The 14,443-nt window shown below is 50.7% G+C and overlaps 1 protein-coding gene across 10 annotated transcripts in view; it reads right to left on the bottom strand.

Annotated features, from left to right (window-relative positions):
* The window catches only part of RUNX1 (RUNX family transcription factor 1), a 264,881-nt gene that overhangs the window by 25,704 nt on the left and 224,734 nt on the right, over positions 1–14,443 (bottom strand). The gene's annotated exons all lie outside the window — the stretch shown is intronic.

Raw genomic sequence — 14,443 nt, 5'->3', positions numbered from 1 at the left:
TAATTCAATGTGTAAAGCCAGCTTCAGGAATTTGGGGGACAGCCTTAAGGTGAGCTGTCTGAGGAGGAAGGCGGACGGCAAGGAAAGACAGTGACACAAGAGTCTGGCCTGGGGGGTTGGGGGTCAGCAAAAGAAAAGGGTAGCTCATTAGCTTTAGAAAACAGAAGGCTGTAGAAGGTCATGGAGTCGGAAGGTCAAGAAGCAGAGAAACTCCCACCTTCCTCCTTGTCACAGAAGCAAAGGGAAAGGGGCGAGCTAGTTGTCATCTGGGTGGGACCACCGGGGCTCCCTGTCCCAGGCTCTGAGCTGGGCTCTGGGAGGAGGAAGAAGAGTCCGTCACAGAACTAAGAAGCAAGGCTCTGCCCTAGAATTGGTGCTTTGGGATGAAGGAGATCATTCCGGGAAGAAAGTTTTGGACTTCAGATGAAAGCATGTCAAGCACCAGGTTTGACGTGCTATCCCGAGAGCAGGGAAAGTCTTCCTCAGTGACTCCTACTCTCCCCTGCCCTGCAGATCTGGGCTAGGGTCGTGGGGGTCTGGAGAAGTAGGAGAGACAGCTCCTGCCTGCCCAAGCCTGTCACTCTTGGAACCATGACTGGAGCCGGGGAGGTGAGGGTGCAGGTGCCCAGGGCTCAGGGACGCTTGGAAAGCATCTCGTTAGTTGGTTTCGCAGTTTGGATGATCTCAAAGCACAGAGGGAAACCTTGGGTCCTTGTGTCCCGGAGCCCATGACAGTTGGGGCATCAGCAACCTAACCCCATCGGGTAATGATGGCGGCAAGGCTTGGGAAGATGGCGGAGTCCCAGGCCCCAAAGGATGGGCTCAGGGCAAGAGAAGATGGACTCGATTGTTGGATGGGAAAGGGGGGGGGGGCAGGGAGGTGCCCTGAAGAATGGCAGGATCCAGGGAAGGATGGAAACCTCGTGGCCCCGAGAGAGGCAGAGGCAGGGCCAGAGAAGGAGCTGAGAAGCCCGTGGTTCAAGTGATCTCAGTCGGAGCAGGTTTGGTTTCTGTCTCTGGTCCTCCTTGGCCCTCAGGTGGCTTGAGGGGGCCACATCTGCTTCTTACGCCACCACCCTCCCCAGGCTGTAAGTTCAGACAGAGTGGCCTCAAAGAGGCGGCTTTGCTGTGCTGCCTCTGGCCTCCCAGAAGCCACAGTCTTGGCGGCGACGCCATCTCCCAGGGCCCAGGGTCGTCGCGGGTATAGCCACTCAAGGTCGCATGGAAGGGGTTCAGACCTGGGCAGGAGGGAGCCAGAAGCCCCCAGGTTTCCTATCTCACCCTGCTGCTTCCCACGCCTCTCTCTGCTGCCTCGGAAAAGGTGTCCTGGGGCAAGCTGGCTGATGTGCGCAGAAAGAAACTAGGACAGCGGAGTTCAAAGTGATTTGCTCCGAAATCCCAGGCCTCAGATAAAATAAGCAGCCTGCACATATCCCCTCCCCGACAGGTCTCGGGGGCTGAAGCTATGAGTCAGCAGTGGGACTTAGCGCTTAAGCCCGTTCTCGGCACTGAAAGGTCGGGGACTGCCTGTTTGTCGTTGGAGGACGAGCAGAACAGAGTGACCGCTGGCACCTCCGTGCGTCCCCGCTCAGGTAAGAGCCTTGCTCACAGAGAAGGAAGCGGAGAGATTCCTTACAAGCCCCCGGGCCATGACAGGTGCACACGGGAGGAGTCCCTAGGTGCTAGCGAGGGGCCTATTGTGGGGCCTGGCAGAAAAGGTCGGCTTCCCTAACTCCGGGAAACTTTTCCTTGATTTTTATCCCAAGGGCTTGCACATCGTGTGGCCCCATGCAACGCAAGTCATTTGTGGGGGGGGGGGGGCTGTGACTGAGGAAAGAGCGTTCACAGCCATCAGCCTTGAGGGCTGCCGACCTGGGCCAACCCAGGAGAGGTCCTGCCCAGTGGCTGCCTGGGGTCAGGGCCTCCGGACAGCTGGGTGTGCAAAGGGTCTGCGGACGTAATGCTGGCGGCCTGCGGTGTTCCCTGTATGGGTAACGAGGGACTGGGCAGGGACAGCGCGGGGACAGAACAGTTTGCTGGTTCGTCAGCAAATACCACCACGGTGGGGAAACACTGTCCTCCGCTTACCACCGCAGTCACTCACATGACAGCAACGGCAGGGGAAAAACAAGAAGTGAAAACCGTTCCTGCACACCACCGGTGTGGAAAAAAGTTTGGATTTCGGCTTTTTTCACCATCCTGCTTCTCCACTCTGTGGCTCAGCTCCCTTGGTGACTGTGAATTTATTCTCCACCAGGCCTCGAGCTTCTTGTTTGGCAGTGGGAAATTCTCCTTCATAAGAGGGCTACTGTTGTATTGTTTGTTTGTTTTTAATTTCCAAAAATAAGGACAAGTTTGTAAAATGGGGTGGGGGGCAGGTCCCGGGAAGGGGCAGAAAGCAGAGGGCAAGGGAGGCAGCTGACCCCCGTGTATCCCAGTCTCGCCTTGGCTTCTCCCTGGCCCCCCTCTGTTCTGAACGTGAAAAATAAGCAGCCTGTGCCGCCTTGACTGGAGATGTGTCTAACAAGGCCCTCATTGTCTCAGACAGGTGTGAGATTGGACTTGATCTGAGGCCAACACCTCCAGTCCCGGAGCCAGCTCCGAGAGCTGAAAACATGCACCAGCCCTCCAGTAATACCACTGCAGCCAGCCAGAGTCTCAACAATTTAAGGCTTAACACACACAACATAAATCAGTGGATGATGGACCAGCCGACCGGCAGCTTCTTGGGTGGATGCCTGCAGACTGTCTACAGATCAGACCCGGCCTGTTTGGGTTATTTGAGACCTTTTTTTTTTTTTTTTTTTTGGTAATATAAAGATGAGAAACTGGGTGGAGCTGTGCGCAGGCACACGGGTGTTTGCCCTATCTTGTTCCAACAGCCCCCCTTTCACATAAGTGCTGTTTTGCAGGGACTGCTTGGGAAGACTCACTGTGCTGTATCCAAATACTAGGAATGTGTTCAAGCTGGGGAGGGTCGGCAGGAGAGCTAAGCGCATGTATATAGGAGCTGGCTGTGTGACCTTTGGCAAGTCACTTAACCTCTCTGGGCTCAAAGTGCTTCCTCTGTCTAATGAGAGGGCTGGCTATCTCATTCTGGTCCAACTTTCTAGGGCTCACTCATCTCTGTGGTCAGAAGTTCAAAGTTGCTGTGGCAAACTGCCCAAATCAGGGGACATCATGACCCTTGGGGGAGAGTTTGGAAGACTGCTAACTGCTGTGTTTCTGAGTGGATCTGTTCCTCTGAGCCAGAAAAGTCATTTCACAGCATTTCCTTCATTGGTCTGTTCTTTAGAAACTCTGACTACTGAGGCCAGCCACGAGAGCCATGGAACTCAAGCCCTGGGGGCTGTGGTCAAGACATGTCAGGACCATGCACTGTGAGAGGCAAAGACAGACGGACAGGTCCACATCGCTAGTTAGTGCAGGGCCTCAAGTCCCTGCTTCTCTTGACTGACCCCTACCTAAGTTCCACGTAGGAGAGGTGACTACTGACTTACCAGGTCTTAGCCACAGGAGAGAGCCCAGAAGCCACACACATGTCAGAAACAGCGCCTCTGACAGAGGGGCATTTGCTGTCTGCCCACGATGGTCCTGGGGGAGCTCTGGCCTTGCTGTCCATGACCCTGACTCACAGGGAAACCTGTCTCTGACTCTAGTTCCCGCATTCGCATGGCCATGCACCGTTCAGGGAGTAAATGCAGAAGCGGACAGCGGGGTCCGGAACCGGGACGCAGGGCTGTCACTCAGCACCAGCTGCCAGGCCCCAGCGCCCCTCCAGCCTCGGCTTCGCTGCGTCCCCACAGCTGTGGCTGCCCGGCCCCGCCCCGACACACTCGCACACCTGTCTGCAGGCCTCCTTTGGGCCCGCCAGCCCAAGCCGCCAGCAGGCTTTCAAGGCCTGGGCCTGTGGGCGGAATCGGCCCAGGGAGGTATTTACTTAAAATCACACAGGAAGGTGAAACTCGGTTCAAAGAAATCCTTTTGTAGATGGTTCATTAAAAATGCCAAAGAGGCTGACCATTCACATTCTCTAAATGTGTCCGATTCATGCAAGGTAGGGATGGGTCAGGGTTCATCTCTGGCTGTTACGCACGTAGGCCAGGGAGTGTCCTGTCCGCCTCTGCAGCTGTCTGCTGTCCCCCAGGGAGCAGGGCTGAGGAGGACAGAGGGTGGCCTTGAGGTGGGGATTCTATCCTTGCCTTTTGAAAAACCCCTATTCCTAAAGCACGGAATTCAGCATTTTGAAAATGGAGGCACAAAGAAGTACACGATCTAGAGTCCGACCACGGGTGCCTAATCATCTCTCTGAGGAGACAGCACACTTCTAGAAAATGGCCGTGGAAGGACGAGCACGGCGACACATCCTAACGTGCGTTCCACTGACAGCGGAGACTATATTCTGTGGCCACCTCCGAGGCGGAGGCAGGATGGCCCCATGGGATGGGGCCATCCTTGGGATGACCAGGAGTCCCAACACCGGGAGTTCGGGTCTGCCTCCAACTGGGCCAGTCCTGTCTTTCCCTGGGGCCTCTGGGTTCTCACGCGGAAAATAAAGGGCATTGAGCAATGACGTGTAAGGTCCTTTTCAGCTCTAACATTCCCACTGATTCCCATACGATCTTGCGGAGCAGTGCTGATGGGTTCTCCTGTCGGAGTTCTCCCAAGGAAGCGGACCTTGACTGAAGACACTACAAAAACCACCACAGGGCGACTGTCCTCCTGTGAAACAAGGTGTAGCTCATCTGACAGGACGGATAGATGGATTATAACACCCTGGTGAGACCCGACTGCCCCCCACGTGGGTACAATACTAGCAGTAAGAGGAAAACAAATAACATCGAGCGCTTATTTAGCGCATGAAGTGTACCAGGCTCTCTGCTCAATATTTGACGAAAACGTGTCTCTGTTCTTGCAGCAAGCTCTGGAGGTAAGAGGAGAAAACCCGTGCAATGCTCACTGCGCACCAGGCTTCCAGGGTATATACCGATCAACTCGCTTGTGCTCACCGCTCTCCAGGGAGGCAGGTACTTCTCCAGGGAGGCCGTTTTTACAGATGGCGAGCAGCGGTGGCAAGGGTTTCAGTGATTTTCCCAAGGTCACGTAACTACCCAAGTGCCCAACCTGGGATTTGAATTCCAAAGCCCATACTCATTCCTCACCATACGGATTCTAGAGTTAATTGGTATGTTCAGATTCTGCTTTCCTCAGAAAGTGCATCCTGGGGGCTCCCCTATTTTTCCCGAGTCCTCTTCTGAAGATACGGTGGGAGGAACGGGTATATCCTGACGGATGGGATGGAAGAACGGGTGTTCTGTCTTGACACGTCCGGGCCGCTGTGTCTCCCTCTGAGGGAGCCAGGACTGACCAGGGAGAAAGTTTGAAAAATAAGAGAAGTTCCTTACAGACCCTCTAATGTATCCTCCCCTCCCCCACCCCGCAACTTATCCCCTCCCCCAAGGCGCGAAAGAATCAAATGAGGAATTCGGGAAGAGATTCTGGAATAAGAGTAACAAGATTTCCTCTCCCTTCCACCTGAATTGGCCATCTGTAATTTTGCACAAATTCAATTGTAAAGTCATGCTTTGTAATTTGTGGAAAATCATATTAAATTAAGCAGATCCACGTCTGGGCAATGACTTCTCTCATTTAGCAACATATGGTGCCTCGGAAAGTCCGATCCCACAGCAAAAATATTACCAAAAAAGAAAGGTGGTCTTTTAATCACAGGCAACAGAGTAGAGGTGTTCTCGACCTCCCTACTGGCTCAAGAGTATGAGGCCCGGCCGTTCATCAGCAGGAGCGGCGGCACGCACAATTACAGAAGGCTGGCACGGAAGACCACGTCTCCGATCGCTCATGTGAGGTGGGGGGACCTGGACTGGCCGTAAGGGCTCTGGTCCCGGGGCGGCTCCGCGTCTGCGCGCAGGCGCAGCAGGCAGGACCGTCGAGGACCAGTTCACGCACCTCCTGGGGGTCGCAGGCTGCGGGGAGTAACGGAACCAACAGCATCAGCCCTCGCTCTGCTGTGAGCTCTATTCTGTTCTTGCTTTTGGTAAACGTCTGAACCAGGCCCCGGCTTTGCATGATTCACTGCCGTGACTGCTCTAAAGGCAGCCCCCGTAGGGCCACCGTCACAAACATACGCTGCAGGTTCAACACCGAGACGGGGGAAGGCGGGGATCACTGCGCGTTTCAAACACTTGGCGCGTCCACCCGCAAGACACCAGCCCTCTTGGACCGGCAATAGAAACCCGGCTGAAAACTCAGGCCATGACAGGTCTACGCAGCAGGCAATTTACAGCCTTGTATGGATGAAGATGAACAGACCCCGAGAGAAGCGATCTAAATAAACCACTTAACGGGCAGAAATGCCAAGTCGAGCCCTCGAGCTTGTGCTGACTTTTACAGATATTTTAATAACTTTATCATGTAATTTGCCATCTAATCTTGCGGAGAGATGCGCTAATGGAGTGCGAGCGGCCACACAGCGCAGTAACCCCAGGAGACTTAGTAAAACCACTCTGTTCTCTTCCCTTGTATGACCCGCGACTCTAAAAAGCGCAGTCACTGGCCACATTACCTCCTCCTCCCTTTTAACCTTGAGATGTCCTTTATCACCCTTCCCCCCAAATACTCCTGCAGGTTAAGTGTGTATCTGTAGCTCTCCCAAAGACAGAAGGGAGAATTGTCACAGCCTAAGCTCCCAGGGTCTTGGATCTGGCCTTGGGATGACTCAGATTGAACACATTCAAGCTTGTAAGTAAGGAGACATCCTCTGCGGGAATCAGCAAGTTATAGATCTGGGAGACTTAACTGTTCGGGATGGGTGAGCTGCTCAGTCCCAGGGTGGTGCCAAAGCAAAGGCCTTCCCTGGGGATGCTCTGCCTTTAGACACCGCTGGTGACCACGCCCAAACCCCAGAGCTGAAGGATCAGAATGCCTCCCCTCTCATGCTCCCAGCGGGACTGAGCTCACCATTACAGTGACCCAAACCTTGCTAACCACACTGATCGTACTGACCGACAGAGGCATAGACTCGGGGAGGTTGGGTGGAAGAACCAAGATGGGGCGCAGCCATGAACACCACGTCTGTTTGCTCAGGGTTTGTAGCCACCCAATTGCGGTTGGGTGACATGAGGTGCCCTGGACAGTCCTCTACAGGCTCCTCCCCCATCTCGTTCACACTCCCTCCAGCAGGAAAAACAGGGGGTTCCGTATGACGGTGAATCACCTTCACAAAAGGAGTAGTAAACTCCTGCTGTTGATCACAACTGGAAGGTGTTTTTCAAAATCTTGAAACAGATATTTAGAACATTCTAGATCCTAAGAGGTGGTGAATTAATGCTGGTGCCCAGGACTGTGGCACTTGAGCCTGTGTCTTGAGAGGATGACTGTGCTTTCTGCCCAACCTGGGGTACTCACGACTCATTCAGGGACTTGCTGTCATGAGACTGTTTGGGCTTAAAACGGCTGATTTCTTTTAAACATAAATGTAATATTCCATGCCGCGCAGGACGTCAGAGCTGGCTAATACTCAGTCTAAAGACTGTCCGTAGCTCAATAATTAAAAATCAACTGGGTAAGAAGTACGACCTTCCTTTTTTTTTTTTTTTTTTTTTTTTTGCCCCCTTCAGTCCTCAGGTGTGGACAAAGAAACAGAAAATAAACATGATTGGCCAATGTTTATTTTTAGGGTGAGTTCCGTACTATTTCTTAAAATTATTTTGTTTTATTTACTGTGGTTGGTAACTGAATCTCTAGTATCAAAACATACAATGTTCTGCCAGAAAGAGATTATGGAAGAAAGGTCCACGGAAAGAAACTGGGTTTGTCAGCGAAGATTTTCTTTACAGGTGTTTTGCAATCCGTACCTTTAATCTCCGTAACAACACTGCTCGGGAGGCCATTGTTCCGTAATAAGAAAGCTGCTGTGGGGCTAAGGACATAAAATGCAAAGATAGAAGACAAATATGCACGGAGGTGGCCTTCTGAGAAGCCCTCTGCCTCTGTACACTTTCCCCCAAAGGTCTGGCAGTGGCGCCCCGAGGGCCGCAGAGAAATAAGGAAAAGCAGAAGTCGCCACAGTTCCTCAGCATTATTTAAATCGTACATGCGGATTTTTACAGAGCCCTAAAATAAACGAATTACACAGAGCCTGCATTTCCGTTCCCTGATGGGAGGAAAAATAATGCAAATGAATAAAGTCAACTCGGTTTGGGGAACCACCCCCCCCTTACAAGAGAGCACGGGACCTTTCTAACAGGGGGCCCCGTGTTCCTACCAGCACATACGGTCTGTTCCTCCCTTGGCACCAACTTTTGGTCAACTTTGACACGGACTTCATGGCCATAGTCAAAGTTTCTTTTTTCAATATCCAAATTTGAAAGGCTATCCTCAGATGATTTGTAAATTTGGGATTATGAGGTATGCAAAGTGAATCGCCAGCCTTTCAAAATGGGTGTCCTGTCAACAATGCTTTGTCATAAAGCCATTTTAAAAAGGCAGCTTGTCCAAAAACGACAGGGATATGCCTAGCTCCGGGGAGGTCAGATTCTTAGGTCCATCCCAACTGGCTGGCTGTGGTCTTCCTGCCATCTTCTGTGCCTCCGCTATTACCCTGTAAAACTCATGAGCTGTGGGGGACTAGGGCAGAAGGTACCCGAGCCTCCTGTCTGCTAGTCTGCTTTGCGCCCCTGACACAGGGCAGAGCCCCCTTTCCCTGTTGAGCACTGCTGGCCCTCTGGCCCCATCTGCACAGATGCTCTAGAAAATGTTAAGAAATATCTGATTTCGTCCAGGAAAAAAAAAAAAAATCATACATTTTCCTGACTGGGAAATTAAAGTATCATGAGAGTGAGTTCTGGCAATGGTGGGGTGAAGTGTTGGTAGCCAGAAATGGTGACAGGCATATAGCATCAGATGCTGAGCCCACAATATCTGATGGGGGACATAAGAAAGTGATTTCTAGACCCTTCTGCTGCCTCCTTTCCTTTCCACCTCGGTATAATTGCTAGGACGGTGGCCCCCCAAAAGCTGTGTCTGTGTTCAGACCCACAGGACTGTGAATGGGACCTTATTTGGAGAAATAACCTGCAGATGTGACTGAGTGAGATGAAGTGAGAGTCTTCTGGTTTATCTGGGTGGGGCCTGAATCCAATAAGTGTCCTTAGAAGAGACAGAAGAGAGGATGACATGGACACAAAGGCCAGGTGCAGATGAATGCCGAGATGGGAATGGCACGGCCACAGGCAGGGAATGCTGGAAGAGGCCAGGGAAGATGCCTCTCTAGGGTCTTCAGAGGGAGCCTGGCCCTGCTGGCACCTTGATTTTGGACTCTGGCCTTCAGAACTTGAGAACATACATTTCTGTGGTTTTAAGCCATCGAGTTACAGCAGCCACTGGAAATGAAGTCACCTGGTTTGGTGATGCTGGGCTTACCGCTATGGCCCGGTGCTCTGTGGCTCACAGTGGTCTTGGAGTCTCCAAGCATAACTGTTACTCCCATTTTGCAGATGGAGAAACCGAGGCTGTAAGAAGTTAAGTAACTATTGGAAGACGTGGTTTGGGCCAGGTTTGGGCCTCAGTGGCCCGCCCGTGGAGCCTTCCCTCTCAGTCACTCCGCACTCTCTCTTGGACATTGTGTTTCCAGCTTCTCTTTCTTGCCTATTAACTGTTGATGTCAAATAAGTGCTCCAAGGACATTTTTATTAAAAGCTTGTATCTTGAACAAAACTCTTTGTCAGAGTGGGTGAACCCTTCTTTGTTGTAATTAGAAAAGATGCCCACAAGGCATCACCAAATCGCTTGGGAAAACATGGCATCCACGAAAACGTTCGGTGTGAAAACACCGTCCCGCTACAACGTGGCTGATGGTGACTGGGGTGATGACCACCGGCCAGGATGGTGGCTCCTTTGAAGGGCCAGTTTATGAAGTACTTCGCTGTGCGGTGCTTGGAAATCCAGAGCAAGCACTTGAGCAGTGCTCTTCAAGGGGATCTGTGCGGGGAGCTACGCCTCTCCGTAAACAGCGGGGAGAGTAAACGTCAGGCTTGCTTCCGAGCCGAGCAGGGTGAAGTAACTCACAGGAGCAAGTGGAAAGCAGGGGTGACAGACACAGTGCGGCCACATCAGACTCACGCCACACAGGCAGAGGCAGACTAGGAGGCAAAGGCTCTCAAGAGCCTTTTTTTCTTTTTTTTTAAGGAGAAAACAAAGACTTGACTTTCCTCAATCCTACTTTCTCCTCTTCCCAATGTCTATGATGCCATTCATGGGGACGAGCTTTGCACACTTCCGAAACCCACCGTCTACACTGCACCAGCCCGGAAGACAGAAACCATGAACTGAGTTCTCAGTTCCTGCTTCTAGTTTATTAACTCTAACCCCCACCCGCCTGCTTGGGAGAAGAGGGGACGGGACAGGGCAGTGGCACCCCTCAGGGGCTCAGCGGGCCCCTCCCCCACGCGTCCGTTCCACTGTTTTCTTTCCCCTCCCTTCTTTCCCTCTGGCGTTTATTTATTTTTATTTATTCACGGGGACACCTGATCCGGGCTTGGTTTCAATCCTGTAAGGTTCTGTTGTCAACCTGGAAAGGTTCTCAAATTCTGCCTTCCCTGATAAGAGTTATTTTTTAAATCATTCACTTTTTGAGTTTACGGCTTGCTTTCTATGGTGATTCCAAGCACCCTGTTTTGCTTTGTCATGTGACCATTAAAAGACCACTGACATATTTATATGTGCAAATTTCTGGTGTCTGATGGTAGTCTCTACTTCCAAGGTAATCCAAGGGCCCCCATCCCCCCTTCGATTTTGAACTTCTAGAAGAAGAGGAAGAGGAGAGAGATAGACAGAGTGAGAGAGAAGAAGGAGAAGAAGAAAGAAGTGCTCTGTCGTTCGATATTTTACCCCCAAGGCTGGGAAGGGCATTTCTCTGTCCTCCTACAGGGAAGTGGGAAGGCTCTTCTCCTTCTGTCAATGCAGCTGGTAAACACCGACACGAGTAAGCCTCATTAATAGCTGGGGAGCAAAGTCAATTCCTATCTCCAAAAGCATCACAGGCAACAGTACCAGCGAGCACAGTCTTTCCAAAATAACTTTAACCTGTGGGGAAAATCACTATCAACACAAAAATCATCTGGAGAACTGGAAGGGAAGAGGTGCATCCGAGACGCCAGGGGCTCCACGCCCTGACTGTACTCTCGACTCTCAAAGCGAGGCACCCACACTCCTCAAGCCGATCAGAGGTTGCCAGGATTTGGATGTGAAGGAGGTTCTGGTCCCAGCGAGCCACAGAAGAAGGCCAGGCTGTCACCCCAGTAAAGCAGACAGACTGGGAAGCCCTCCTCCTCCCCCTCGTCCTGCTATTTAAGCTGAGTTATTCCGAATTAAGTTTCCTTTTGTCCCCAACTTGAAAAACAAATGTCCATGTCCCCCACCTACCATCCCCCACAAAAGGCAGCTTATCAAAAGGCCCACCACAGAGTCTGGCCCTAAGGTTCTCATCATTAGCAAAATCTTATGATAGCAGAACGCATTCACACATGCCCGCCAAGGGGATGCCCAGCCCAGCACTCCTCCCGTCCCCCCTTGGACGACCGGGATTGTTCTTGACACTGCCCAATCCTGTGTCTAATGGATCCTCGATTCCAGAAAACCCGCCACCCAGTTAGCTCAGGCTCTTTAGCCAGAAAGGTCTGGGTTTGAGTCCAAGCCTGTCCCTTATGCTCTTGGCGACTCTGTAATTGTTACCCTCTGAGGTTCAGCTGCTCTGCCTGTAAACCACACCCCAGGATTGTGGTAAGAGCGGAATAATGTACACAGGAGGCCTCACCTATGCCCAAAGTCATAACCAGTCCATTGAAAGAGTTCAGCCTCACGCTTTGACGACTATGGCAATGCAGCCAGCAACAACAAAACTGGCCTCTTCGTCCAGTTTTCTGCACCGGCAGATAGAAAAGTCCGTCTCCATCTTCCCAGAAAGGAGGGGGTTATACAGCCTTAAATGTGGTTCATTGTTTTTGGTAAATCAGGAGCCAAATTCTTAAAATTAATTGCCGGGGTTGCCCAGAGCCATCTCTAAGGGAGTGTATGTGACCAAGGCAGCATCAGGGACTTCATCCGTGCTGTCCCATGTTTTAAAAGGACACGTGTCCGTGTTCCTTCCCATGACTAACAGAACTCTAAAATCTGGGGCGCCTGGGTGGCTCAGTGGGTTAAGCCTCTGCTTTCGGCTCAGGTCATGATCCCGGGGTCCTGGAATCGGCCCCGCATCAGGCTCTCTGCTCGGCGGGGAGCCTGCTTCCCCCTCTTTCTCTGCCTGCCTCTCTGCCTACTCGGGATCTCTGTCTGTCAAATAAATAAATAAAATCTTAAAAAAAAAAAAAAAAAGAATTCTAAAACCCGCTTGTAGAAAGAAGTTCGTGACAATGTTAACGAATGGTGCAGCCATGACAAAATGGCTTTCTGTTCACTTTTATGAGCTGGTGAAGGAGGAAGTCGAAATCAACCTCAGCTCTTTTAATAGTTAAAACCTCAACAAATACACAGCGGTTTGGCGGCATGGCAACTTGCCCCCTCTTCCCTTCCCCTGCTTCAGATAATTTGAGATGCCTATTTTGAGTGATTCTCCAGCACATCTGATTCTAGATAAATAGAGGCGTTATTCTAGATCTGTGATTTCCTACTGACAGAGTTAAAGGGGCAGGCGTAACTCTCCGAAGAAGGCAAAACCTCCCTGTCAACCGTGATCCCTCCAAACCCCGAGTCGCAGACGTTTGCCGAGGCAGAAAACATTCACACATCTGTACGGCACTGCTGTACGATGGCTGTGACTACCTTTGGGGTATTTTTCTTAAAATGATGGCTGCCATTTCAAAGAAAGCCATAAACACATACTGGGTTTTTATATAATGCATCTTCTTAAATATAATACGGAGTCTCCACAGCTAAGCCAAGAAAATAACCATTTTCCTACTCATCAAGAACAAAATGAAGGTTCTAGCTGAAAGAGACTTTACTATTATCTCTGTTCACTTTCTAATTTCAGGGGGAAAAAAACACCCCAAGGGTCTACTCAAAACATGACTAGGATAAAAAAGCATTTTCTTACAGGGGGAAAAAAAAGAAAGAGAAAGGAAAAGCAGTTTTACATGAATATGTCCTGGATAGTTATGTTTTTAAAAAAGTTCTTATGATTTTACAAGTGAAGGACTGAAGAGCCAATCATATTTTGGAAAGAAAAGGCATCAGCAATATAGTTAACACATTCTTTAAAACAGCAACCAAGCCTCTAGGGCACTCTAAAAGCAAGTTATTATTACTTACATGTTGCAGAAGTAAAAAGTTTTTAAAAGGAACAAGAAAGGGGTGAGGCTCTGTGTTAAACCTGATCCTCTGCTAAGTAAGCATACAATATTCCAAGGAGCTAAAGAATGCCTGTCCGGCCGCGGCGATGTCTCCGCCCGAGAGCTGGTGACGGCTGAGGACAAGAATTCACTTGCCACCCTCCCCCTCTTCTTTTTGGGAAAAAGAGCCTATCTGACAAGGAGGCAAATCAGACCTGATTTGCTCCTCGCCAAAACTGTCCGAAACCAAGCCGACCTAACGGTGGCTATTTCATCTTGCCGCTGCGTGGCTGAGTCATTGCTTTTAAAAATGCTTCATGGTTTTGGTTCCAGTTATCGGTGGAAGAAGGCGAGTCCCTTCATCAGCCGAGGAGGCCAAACCATCGGTTACACGAAGAGAGAATAAGAACATTGAAATCTTCCCTTTGATGTTACAAATGGAGGCCGGAAGATGGTATAAATAAATTTAAATGGCCCTACACACACGATCAAGGAATCTCCTCGAGAATTTGTTCTGTTCAGAAGGAAATTTCATTTCACTCCTCACGCGTCTCTCTCACTTAACTCAATCCGATTTACCGCACACACTTGCATTTTGGCATTGAAAGAAAAATCAATATGCATCGTTTGAACAAGTATTCATGATAAGCGCCACAAAACTGATGATTCCAAGGAGGCTTTCTCCTAAACGCATCAAAGATGAGTCCACAGATGAGAGAGAACGCACCAGCATCAAGATTTAGGTTTCTGTTTGGAGACAAGGGACCCCGCCCTATGGATGGGCCACTTCGCAGCTGTGCGCATAGTATCTGATGGGAAGCCTTCTCTGGGAACTTTCCCCTCAAATAACAGAACCTCCCCCAGACACATAACAAGGAGAGCTTGTGGCATGGCTATCAAACTCCGGGCAAGAAAGCATGCTTGCCTTTCGAGAGCCCCGCATGTGCTCACCCCAAAAGCGAGCCACTGGTCCAGAAACCTTAAAGACCTCAAGACGAGCACACATCCCACGGTAGGACTCACGCAGTGAAAACCCCTGGGGAAGCTAATTTCTGCGGTCCCAGAGGGCAAGCAGCATGTCCCTGGCTGGCCACCTG

The sequence above is a fragment of the Mustela putorius genome, unplaced genomic scaffold, assembly GCF_011764305.1.
Source record: "Mustela putorius furo isolate JIRA1106 unplaced genomic scaffold, ASM1176430v1.1 tig00000765_pilon_pilon_pilon, whole genome shotgun sequence".
Taxonomy (NCBI): Eukaryota; Metazoa; Chordata; class Mammalia; order Carnivora; family Mustelidae; genus Mustela; species Mustela putorius.
This window is presented reverse-complemented; position numbering and strand designations above follow the sequence as displayed.